Here is a 12853-nt window from a genome sequence, read left to right as displayed (position 1 = left end):
GAGAGAGCATCTCTGAGGCTCTGAACAAGCCTTGCTTGCAGCCCCCCTAGGGGTGAAGGCAGCAGCCATGTTACTCTATCAAAACTTACCTTATTGTAACTCAATCCAACAAACACTTGCTTATTCATTGCTCAACAAATATTTATCGAGTATTTACTCTATCAGACACCGTTCTAAAGTACTGGTGTAATAGCAATAAACCAAAGAGACTAAATTCCCTGCCTTCCTGGGGCTTCCATTCCAGTGCTATGCCGTGGCTCTGGGCTATCCATTATAGACAAAGAAGCATCTACCCTCCCTGTACCTCAGATCAGGACTCCCACTCTCATCAAAGCCCAAATTCTGAACCGACAAGACATCTCTGCTCCGAAGGAGCTTATAGTCCAATAGAGCGATTTACACATGCACAATTCAAGATAACAGCATAATATGCCACATGGGGAAATATTTGAGGGGAATGAGACTCACTCCCTCCTAATGTTACTTGAGATTTTGCCCTTAAAATGTGACTATTTAGTGCCTCACAGAATACAAAGTGCATCTGACATCTATTATCTCGTTTTGTGCTCTGAACAATCCTTTAAGTTAGATAAAGTATTATTATTATTATTTGAAAGTTTAAGAAAATGAACGCCCAAATGTTAATGGTCCTGATTTTATGCGGAAGTCTATATTTCCCTTTCCTTCAGGTCAGACCACTTGTCCTGCCTTTCCTAACCTCTCCCCCTGGCAGAAGTGAAGTATTGGGTGCAAAGCACTAGGCAAGCCAGTGGCAGTGAGCTGGTTCTGAGGCCTTGCTAATCATGACTAACCAGGTGGGCGGGTGCAAAGGGTAGTCTAGTGTGGTGGGTGCAGGAGTGGTATGTCGTGCTGCAATTGGCCATGCGTGCCCAATTTATGTGTCATGCAATGTGAGGGAGGAGTGTTATATGGTATTACAAATTTGTAGGGAACTTATACCCTCCACCTACAGACAACCTTTAATATACATAGAGGTACTGCTCTTTCCCTGTCGGACAGAGCCCACAAAGGGGAGGCTGAACAGTGGGAATAGAAGGCAGCCTGAGAGAGATGGGCAGTTCTGCTTTAGAAAGCTTTCCTTGCCTTTCCCAAAATATGGGGACAGGAGAACCAGTTCTCCCAGGATGCTCCAGGACAAACCCAAGGAATTGCTGCAGCCCGGAAGTCAAGGAGACTGGAGAACGAAGATTCCAATTTTCCTCTAGCGATGTGTGTTTAAGAAGAGTTTGCTGGACAGTTTCATCCTTGCCTTCCTCCTAGAGCATGGTGGCACAGGTATTGATATCCCCATATTGTTAGTGAGGAACCTGAACCTGAGGCTTGAGTAATTTATGGAGATTAAGAATGAGTTGCAAGTGGAATGGAGATTTGATTTCAGGTATATCTGTCATTGAAACCACAGGTTTCCTTTTCTATGCTACAGTTTTTTTCCTTATGAATAAAAAGTGAGGAAGAATTGTGATTAAATTAAATATTGTAACTAGTTATGTATGTGTATAAATTTAATTATTTAACAAGCTCACATAGGGTTTTTTCATAGTACTGTTTTTATTTTTCTCCATTAATTGTGGGTTATAGAGCTTTAGAGTATCAACTTTGCTGCTCATGTGGAACTTCTCAAATATATATATATATAGTGTGTGTGTGTGTGTGTGTGTGTGTGTGTGTGTGTGTGTAGAGGTATCAGCTTTGACATTGAATCAGAATTTCTGGGAGGTGGGCAGCCCAGGTGGCTCAGCGGGCTTAGTGCCACCTTCAGCCCAGGGCCTGATCCTGGAGACCCGGGATGGAGTACCATGTCAGGCCCCCTGCATGGAGCCTACTTCTCCCTCTGCCTGTGTCTCTGCCTCTCTCTCTCTCTCTCTCTCTCTCTCTCTGTGTGTGTGTATCTCTCATGAATAAATAAATAAAATCTTTTTTTTTTTAAATTTTTATTTATTTATGATAGTCACAGAGAGAGAGAGGCAGAGACACAGGCAGAGGGAGAAGCAGGCTCCATGCACCGGGAGCCTGACGTGGGATTCGATCCCGGGTCTCCAGGATCGCGCCCTGGGCCAAAGGCAGGTGCCAAACCGCTGCGCCACCCAGGGATCCCAAATAAATAAAATCTTAAAAAAAAAAAGAAAAGAATTTCTGGGAGGAAATCTCCAGGTTGCTCTGATGGGCAGCCAGGTTTGGAAGCTACTATTAGGTCCTGTGCTGAAGCAGAGTTTAGCTCTGATGATGTATGGCTTGACTAAGTCTCCCCAAATGGTGTCTAAACAGTGACCATACTTGTATATACTCATACCTTAGCAAGCCCCATACATAGTGGAAATACACAGAACAGCCTACTTGTAGTAGGTACAATTCTAAGATAACCCCAGTGACCCGTACTTGGTATATTTCTCTCTCTTTGAGTAGGGACTGGACCTGTGAGGATGATGAGATAGTCACTCCTTTGATTGGGTTACATGATTACATGGTATGGTAAAGATGAATGGATTTTAGAGTTGTGATTAAGATCTCCAGGCAGTTGACCTTAAATTAATCAAAAGAAGGATTATTGTGGATGGACCTGACCAATTATATGAGACATTATAACAGAGTCTAGAAATCAGAATCAGAAAAAGCAGTAGAGATGCTTTTCTATTAGGTATGAAAAAAGAAACTTCTATTTGTAGAGCAGGCCACATGGTAGGGAAGGGTGGAGCCTTTAGGAGTTGAAGGCTTCAGTCCTATAACCTCAAGGAACAGAATTCTTCCAATGAACTCAGAAGAGGACTCTGAGCCGCAAATGAGATCTGTAGCTCCTGCTGACACCTTGATTTTAGCCTGGTGATACACTGAGCAGAAGACCCAACTCATCAATGCCTGACCCCTGACCCATGGGAACTGTGAGATAACAAATTTGTGTTATTTTAAGCTTTTAAAACAGATAAATAAAATTACTTAAAATAAATAAATAAATAAAATTACCTTGTGGTAATTTATTATGCAGCAATAAAGAAAACTATTACAAATATCAAAGTCCAAATAAATATTTTGAAATATGTGGGTTATATCAATTTAAAAATTATAATACATTTTAACTTAATATTTCTCTCTCACACACACCATGGGTTAGGGGTGAGTGGAGATTTGATTGCATGTATGTCTGACACTGAAATTTGTTAGCTTGGTTTTTTTTCCACTATGTGTTTCTTCTTCACCTAGAATAAATAAAAAAGGAAAGCACTGAGGTAGTTCTAAGGTTTTTGGAAAACTGTACCTCAGGAGTCACTACCCATCTCCCATCCCTATAACTCCTATGATCACAAATCTGTTTTCTATCTCTATGGATTTGCCTATTGTGGACACTTCCTATTTATTAAATTATACAATATGAGGCCTTTTGTGTCTGGCTTTTTTCTCTGAGCATAATGTTTTCAAGATTCATGTGTTATATAATAAGTAAAACGTGTCATATCAATGCAGTGGATATTATTCAGCCACAAGAAGGAATAAAATATACTTTTGCTTTATAGATTTTGGTTTTCTGTTGTTAGGTATATAATGTTTAAATTATGTCCTTTTTTTAAAAGATTTTATTTATTTTTTCATGAGAGACACAGAGAGAGAGGCAGAGACATAGGCAGAGGGAGAAGCAGGCTCCCTGTGTGGAGCCTGATGCAGGACTCGATCCCAGAACCCCAGGATCATGACCTGAGCTGAAGGCAGACACTCAACTACTGAGCCACCCAGGTGCCCCAAAATTATGTTAGATTGATATTTTTGTTAAAGTGTGCTTTTTTGTCTGTAGTAACAACTTTTGTCCTGAAGTCTATTTTGTCTGATTTTGCCACACAAAGTCTCTTCCAGTTGCTATTTGTATGGTAGATATTTTGTCACATTTTTACTTTTAACCTATTTCCACCTTTGAATCTAAAGTCTGTCACTTGTAAACAGTATATAGTTGGATCATGCTTTATAAAATCCATTCTGCTGATCTTTGTCTTTTTATGGGAGTAAAGATTTTATTTATTTATTTATTTATTTATTTATTTATTTATTTATTTATTAATGAGAGATACAGAGAGAGAGAGAGAGAGAGAGAGAGAGGCAGAGACACAGGCAGAGGGAGAAGCAGGCTCCATGCAGGGAGCCTAATGTGGGACTCGATCCCAGGATTCTAGGATCTAGGATTTAGCTCAGCGCTAAACTGCTGAGCCACCGGGGCTGCCCAATGGGAGTATTTAATCAATTTATATTTAATATAATTACCAATAAGGTAGGATTGATGTCTGCCATTTTTCTATTTGTTTTCTGTATGCCGTATGACTCTTTTGTTCCTATTTTTTCATTAATGACTTCTGTGTTAAATAAATATTTTCTAGCATGGCATCTTAATCCCCTTGTTTCTTTTACTATATTCTTAGAATATTTTCTTAATGGTTGTCATGAGGATTGCAATTAACATCATAATTTATCATAATTTAGTTTGCATGGATACCAACTTAATTTCAACAGTATATAAAAACTTTGTTCCTAGCTACTACATTCCTGCTCCTCTCCTTTCTTACATTATTGTCTTATAAATGAATCTTTATACATTATTTGCCTAGTAGCAGCTATAATTATTTCCTTATGCAGTTTTATTTAAATCTTAGAGAATTACAAACAGAACATAAATTTATACTGTGTTTTATATTTATCCAGTAGTTACCTTTACTAATGCTCTCCATTTCTTCATGTCGATTTGTTGTACTGTCTAGTGTCCTTTCTTTACATCATAAAGGATTCTCTAGTATTTTTTGTAGGACATGTCAGCTAGTGACAAATTCTCGGCTTTGTTCATCTGGGAGTGTTTTGATTTTTCCTTTATTTCTGAAGGATAGTTTTCCTGGATATAGAATTATTGCTTGTTAAGTCCTTTTTTTTTTTTTAATTCAGCATGTCAAATACATTAATTAGCTCATTTGCTTCTGGCCTCTAAGGTATTATATTTAAAAATCAGATATTAATCTTAATGGTGATTCCCTGAACATGATAAATCACTTCACTCTTACTGCTTTCAAGATTTTCTCATTGTCTTTCAGAAATTTCATTACAGTGTATATAGGTATGGATCCTTTTGAGTCTTATCCTATTTGTAGGATTGAGCTTCTTGGATGTATGGATTAATGTTTTTGATCATTTTGGGGGAAGTTTGGGCCATGATTTCCTCAAATATTTTTTTCTGTTTCTTTCTCTCTCCTACTGGACACCCATTTTGCATATGTTGATAACCTTTCTGGTGTGCCACAAGTATCTCAGACTGCTCATTTTCTTTCATTCTTTTTTCTTTCTGTTCTTCAGATGGTATCATCTCAATCATCAAGTTCACTTATGCCTTCCTCTGCCAGCTCAAATATGATCTTTATCCCCTCTTAGGGAATTATTTCAATTATTACACTTTTCAACTCCAGAATTTCTATTTGTGCTTTCAAAATAGAAATGGCTCTTTATTGATATTTTCTATATGGTGAAGCCATCATTCTCATACTTTTCTTTAATTCCTCAGATGTGTTGTCCTTCAATTCTTTGAACATATTTAAAATATCTGATTTAAAGTCTTTATCTACTAAGTCTAACATCTGAGCTTCCTCAGGGACAATTTCTCTTGATTTTTTTTCTTTTGCATGTTTCACAGCTTTGTTGAAAAATGCATGTTTAAAATAATATAACATGGCAACTGTAGAAATCAGACCCAGAATTTGTTGTTGTTTGTTTACTTAGTGATCCTCTTGAACTAATTTTTAAAATCTGTTTTATTTGTCATGTTTAGCCACTGACATCACCATTCGGTTAGCTCAGAGGAAGCCTAATGACTAGAAAGAGATTTTCTTAAATACCTGGAACCAGTAAGTCTCCCAGCCTTTGCTGAAGGGTTTTGCATGTGTTGGGGTCCAACTTCAACACTCAGGTTGGAGGTTTACAACAACTCTACATTACCCTTGCATCTTGTTTCCAGAGAGCCTCAAGATTAGCTAGACATGTGAGTTTAGGACCTTCTCAGCTCTTACCTAGAAATGTGTACAGCTCTATACATGTACATGGGTTTCTAGATCCCCAGCAATATGTCAGAATTTTCAAAACTGCAAAGAGAATATCATTCCCAAGATTTTAAAATTTTTTTGGTTAGCTTCTTATTTGTCCCAACTATTATCACTACCTCAGGTAACTGCAATGTTGTACGGTTGCTGTTGATTGTTCTTAATAAACATCTTCAGAGGAAAGTCTTTTCACCCCAAGTGAGGTCTGAGTCAGGTCAAATAAAGATAATCCTTCAAATGGAGGTTTTCAGGAAATTGGCAGACTGGTAAAATAATGACAGTTCACTGGGACCCCTCCAGTGGCTGCTAGACTGCTGGATTTTACTCTAATTGTGGAATTGTTGGTTTTCAAGTTTACAACAGCACTAAGCAGAGTAAGATGAGACTAGGACAAGTTGTAATACCATAAAGCTTGCTGTTCTTATGGAAAGTCAGCTGTTTTTCTTGAGTAAACACTCCTCAATTCAAGCCTTTGGTTAATTTCCAGAGTTTTGAAAATCTTGATTCTGACAGTTCTTTTGCCAGTGTTATTTTTGTTTTATGACAGAGCAGAGTTTTGGAGGTCTTCATTCTACTATTCCCACTGATACCATCTTCTCCAACTCATGTTTATTCTTCAACAGTTTTCCTAAGATTCCATACTTCCTCTTTTTGGACTGTGCACCTGTCTCATTTTTGGCTTATGGTAAGAACTAAATACACCTGGAACATAAAAAGTTCAAAATAAGGGCAAATTGAAATTGAATACATACTGCTACAGTTCTTTTGTTTACATGCATACAAATAATATGTAACACACACACTTATATAATCAGTCTAGTATTCTGGCAGAAGTGCTTAGGGCACCTGGGTGGTTCAGTGGTTGAGCTTGTGCCTTTGGCTCAGATGTGATCCCAGGGTCCTGGGATTGAGTCCCACATCAGGCTCCCTGCATGCAGTCTGCTTCTCTCTCTATGTCTCTGCCTCTCTCTCTGTGTCTCTCATGAATAAATAAATAAAGTTTTTAAAAAAGAAGAAGAAGAAGAAGAAGAAGAAGAAGAAGAAGAAGAAGAAGAAGAAGAAGTAGTAGTAGTAGTAGTAGTAGTAGTAGTAGTAGTAGTAGTGGTGGTGGTGGTGCTTGGCTTTCCTCAACATTTGTGCTCATCTTCCAGAGTGTAGAGTTATTGATTAGAAATGAGTTCCCAGCCCTGGACTATATTTTCAGCTCCCCAGTCCTTACATCTAGGAAGGATTACACAATTGGTTTTCACCAATGGATTGTATGCAGTGTGTTGATGTTGAGTCAAGGGCATAAAGAAACAGTGTGCCTCTCTTTCCCCTTCTTTCAGTTTGATGTAAAAGAGCGTAGTGACCTTGGGGGCCATGTGTTAAAGATAGTGGAGCTATGATGTGGAATGAGTCTGGGGCCCTGGATCTCTTCTTGAAAAATGAGTGCTTCTTGAAAAAGCACTCATTCTGGGGTTTTTCGAGTGAGAAATAAACTGTTATGTTTTGTCAATTAATGTATTTTGTGGTTCTTTTGTTATATCAGGTAGGATTTCCTTCCTACAAGAGGCAGTCCTACAAAAATACTGGTGTTAAAGGATAAAGCTGACAACTGGGTAATATATTATCCTGTATGTGGTAACACCATTTTTGGAAAAATTATTTCACTTAATCATGTGTATTTGAGGATCACGGAATGAGGGTCTCTACTGTATACATGGGTATACCTAGACATGTTTATCTGGGTTTGTGAAATGAGCTGATGAAGCTTTCTTTGGACAGAGAAGAGGATTAATAGCTGTCAGGTTGGAGTTGATGACTTGCACCCCCAAGGAGAAGACCTTCCCAAGAATAAATTGCTAGCCTTTAACTTCCTAGATAATATGTTAGACGGAGGAAGAATGGGCTCCTTTTATTTAGGTCCAGGAAAGCTTCTCAAGGCCAAGGTCACACTCTTAAAAGAGACTATGTCGGGATGGAAATATCTGGCCTAGGGGATTGATGTCAATTTTCACATCTGGAGTGTCATTCTAGGAGTCAGAAATGACAGAAAGTTGAGGAAATGCCATAAAGTGGAAGCAGAGGCCACTAGCAGTGATCTGGGACACACATGAGACACACTCTGGCGACCCCGTGAATCAGAAAATGGACCAGGGAATCTCGAGATGTTGCCAGCGAGGGTTAGGTAAGGGACAGTTCTTTTGTTGCTCTATTGTGACATACATTTCTGACTGAACCACCAGGCTTTTGAAACCCGAGGAAATGTGGCCTATACACATATGCCATGATGAGCTGGGTTATACAGATTATAATGGAGGCAGAAAAAGATACTGTGATTCGTGTCTGTCCTTTGCTCATTCTCTTTTATTGTCTGAAGTTCACTTTTTTTCCCCCCTAATTGTATGACCACTGGGAGTAGAAATGCACCATAGATGGAGTTCTGAGAAATCCAGGGGAATGTTGTAATAAGAAACTGTTTCCTATTGATCTTCTCCCCTCCCAGTAAGCTCTGTATTTGGCTTGCTTTGGGCGTGGGGGGAATGGGGCGAGGGCAAACATCCAGTAACTTACATTTTCAGGAGCTTTGTGGTTTAGACTCAGAAACTCAGTGAACTGATAATGATGGCAAGCAGAGGTTAAATCTCCATTTCATCATCAAACTGGGGAGTATAAAGGATTTGTATTCAGTCACACAATGTGGAATGAGGGCAGCTCTTAAAATGATTGCTTAAGGTGCTTTTTTCACACAGCCGCTGTTTGGCTAGATGTGACAAAGTCTGCTCAAAAAGAAACTTTTGACTAGATATATAATAAATGAGAAATGCCCTTGGGAAAAGGGAAACACCTGTTCCCCTCACCACGCCTCCCCCCAGTTCAATTCCTACCCATTCATTACTTAGGAATATTTGGATGGCAGACGTGTGGAGTAGAGCACCCCCATCCCCTAGCCACGGCCCCAACACAAGTCCCTTTGGTGTTTTCAAATGAAGAGCTTGGGGTTGGTTTTTTTCTCCTTTGGCAACCGGTTTGCTTTCATAGTGCCTCCACGGGCCATAGGAATACACTGTCCCTAAAAGTATGCAAACTCCAGTTTGAAAAGCCGGATGTGGGAATGATACACAGGAACGAGAGAGAATGCCTTTGCTTTTGACCATACATGGATCCTGGCACTGCAGCGTGGGGAATTTGCCCAGGCTGTTGCACAGCCTCTGCCCTGTGCCCTCAGCGGGCAGGCAGCTGTGCTTTCTTTAGCATGGATGCTTCCGGAAAGTGACCGCTCGTAAACCTCAGCTGCTTTCCCTTCACAACAGAAGGGCCCCGCCTCAGGATTTTAGCCAGGGCAGAGGGGACTCAAGGGGAGATGTTTGCTGAACATCCTCTCCCCTTAAATCCATTCTACTCCTCACCATGGCTTTGCAAGAGTCTTTTTTATTGCCACCTCCCACAAAAGCTTAAAAAATGTTTCTTTTCCACTTAATTTACTTTCCAATTTCTTACTCATACTTGGCTTCTATCTTTATTTCACTTGTGCACGCCTTGAAGGTAATAATATTATTTAATAGTCATATATACACCTTCCCACATGGGGGCTACATCCTTGCGACATTACAAGCCCGCAGCTCCCCATTTTTTATTCCTCGAAATCCAGAGGAAAACCCCCCACAGAAGGTGCTAGATAATTAGCTTGGCTACCGTTTGCTGCAGAAAGCGCTTTTGGTTGGCTCTGGTCACAGGGCCTGGGCGGCTTTGGGGCTGGGGCCTCCTGCTTCAGTGCAGGGGCCGTCAGGAGGAGGCTGCAGCCAGACCCCAGCTCCCTCACCACAAGCCCTTAATTGTTTATTAATGAAGCTTTTGCCAAACAAATCTACACATTGTCTCAACCCTCCGCCCCCAGAGCGCATTCCAGCCCGCCCACGAAAGTGCACTGTGGGGCTGCTCTCTGCAGTCTCCTTCCTCCCCTGGCCGAGTTGGTTAGGATTCAAACTTTTTACTTTCTTTTCTTTTCTTTTTTTTTTTTTTTTTAACTTTTATTGGCTGCACCAGCTAAATCAGAGATGGTTTCTGCGCCCCTAAGAATGGCAAGCACAGGTGTTCCCGCTCAAAGCTGAGCTCGCATCTCCTCGCCCTTTCCCTCCCCGAGCAGCGAGCAGCAGCGCGTCCCTTTCTGCTGCGCAGCTGGTCTCAGGCCTAGCAGACAGGAAAGCCCTGGTGACCACTCCTCCCAAACGCCCGGTGGATGGAGCAATCCAGCAGGAGTAAGCCAACAGTTGCTGCTTGGTATTTGACCATCGCTTAATGAGTGCCCAGAATTCGTCTGTAAATGCACATTGTTAATTTAGGGCCTGCTATTCATTAATTAGGGGTTTAGTGGCAAGTGCCATTGAGCTATCTGCAATGTTTGAGGTTACGTCAAGCCCTAGCAAACGGCCTGCTGATAACAAGCTGCATCCATCTTCATTACTCGGCCCCTCCTGTCTGACTTTGCTCAGCATCTTCGAAGGGCTCTGCCTCTTGGAACTGAAGAATTAAACTTTTATCCAAACCAGATTCTGCTCTTTCACCTCTTCTGATTCCTTGAGTACTTCTCATTTATTTTGCCTAAATGACATCTGATTACCTAACATGGAGTGGAGCAAGGTCTTAACCTAAAACAGCCTGCAGACCTCAGTTCTCAGCTGGAGAATTCCAGCGGGTTAACGCTAAGGAAATCCTTACATTTCCATTTCATCTGATACTGGGCTCAGCGTAAAAGAAATAGTTTTTGATTTTTCTTCTCATAAAGTTGCAGTTCCAATAGAATTTTTTTTAAAGCCAGAGAAATACAGGAAATTAATTTTAAACCTGGAGAATAAATGTCCCTATTGGTTCAAGTTTTCTTTCGCAGTGTTTCTTTCCCTGAAAATATGTATCATTTGAGGCAATCGTGGTGCCAAATGAAATAATTCCAACCGTCTAAAGGGCCCTGCATGTCAAGCCTCAGCTGTACAAACGTGGTCCTGTTGGAGGTAGGTGCTCAGTCACCAGACGGCTCCAAAACCCGGCTCCTCTCCTGTTTCTAGGCCTCCAGCGGAAGCAGGCGGCTTGAGGGGACGATTAGGGAGACGCTGCTCTTAGAGAAAACTATCTAAGTACAGAGTTTGTTTATCCTTCCAACGCTAGGTTAGAGAACTTGCATAAAAACGAACTTCCACTGACAGATGGTCTCTATAAGTAGTTGGTTCTGAGAAGGGAGAGAGCTACCTGGCATGGCTGTTTAACACATTAGGGTGCTTGCAGGGAGAGCCTACTGCTCCCCTGAACCATGGTTCAATTTTAAGCATCACTGGCCGGGATGGGTTATTGTGACTATTTGGAGAAGGGCACTGGAGAGCCCCATGCTCGGGGTGTGCGGGGGAGAGGGGAGGAGGAGGAAGAGAACGATAGCCCAAGGGAGGGTATCTGAAAACCTTTGCACCACTGAGCCGGCACACTTATCACAGGGTGACAGTCTATACCGCAGGCCTGCGGTGCGTTGCTGTTTGTGGTGCGTGCTGCCAACTGGCTTAGAAAATGCAGATCCCACTCTCAGATAGAGAGAGCAGGAGGCAGTGTCAGCTGACTGACATCCCACCCCACAGGGCCTCCCAGGCTCTGGATGCGGGAGGAAGCGTGGCTCCTGGCTCCCAGCCGGGCCTGCCAGGTGGGAGGTAGCTCTGCCCAGGGAAGGGCCTCCTCTCCCAGCAGCTTTCCCCAGGAACCCCTTACCACAACCCTACCCCCCCACCCCTCCCAGGGGGCTAGCATTCACCTGGAGGGCCCCCATCCCTTTTCCCAGGATGGCAGGGATACCATCTTGTTTTTAATTTGGTAATTAAGTTCCACAACACGAAGATTAATACAAAAAATTGAGCTGCATTTGCAGCTCATCATCTTGTCCTGCATCTTAACCAAACACAAAATAGAAAATGTCCTAGAGACTATGGTAAGAAAAAAACAAAGCCAACAAAAGGCTTGGTCTATAACATTTAGTCATGAAGTTACCTACATTATGTGCAATTGAAAGAGACAATTTTAAGCTGAGGATTTCTTAAATTTACCATAATGATGCTCTGGACACTTGAAGTAAGAGCCCTTCGAAGCTGACGTGCTGCGGGATAAAGCACACTCTTTCTCCGGAAAAGAGAAAGCCAATATATTGTGGTGGCAGAAGGAACAATGGAGCCAATGAAACAGAGGTCAGAGCTGAAGGTTTCTGCTGGAAGCAAGCTATACGCAGGTATTTTAATTTTTTTTTTTTTTTTTTTTTTTTATTCAGACAGAAACTCTGCTCTGGGACCTAGAGCACTACATGCAGACTGCTGGTAAGAAAAGCACTCAATTGTTCAATTTTTATTATTCAATATTGTATTAAAAATTTTTTAGGCTCTTCGGGTCAAGGCAACTTTTAAAAGGTTAAAAGCTATTCCAAAGGGTTACCATATCCATAAAAGCAAATGAGATTAAGCCTAAAGACTGATGGAGGAAAAACAGTAATTTAGATAAACTGCCACCGCCTCAAAAATGTTTTGACTTTTATCAGAGAAAGGGAATCCAGAGATTCTTGGATTGGTTGTCATATCAAAGAAAGATTCATTAAATTTGAAGCAATTATCTTTGTGCTTTTTACCGTTTGGTGTGTTTTAGGCCCAGTCCCACCTTTCTTCAGTTACATTCTTTAGAATGGCTTGGGAAATGTGATTGCTTGGCTCCAACTTCCATCTGTCAACTATTGACCTTGCTGGTTGGGCATCTGTAACATCAGACACTATTGTCAT

This window comes from Vulpes lagopus, chromosome 3 (assembly GCF_018345385.1).
Source record: "Vulpes lagopus strain Blue_001 chromosome 3, ASM1834538v1, whole genome shotgun sequence".
Lineage (NCBI taxonomy): Eukaryota > Metazoa > Chordata > Mammalia > Carnivora > Canidae > Vulpes > Vulpes lagopus.
The sequence above is the reverse complement of the archived record's forward strand: the minus strand, read 5'-3'. Positions refer to the sequence as shown.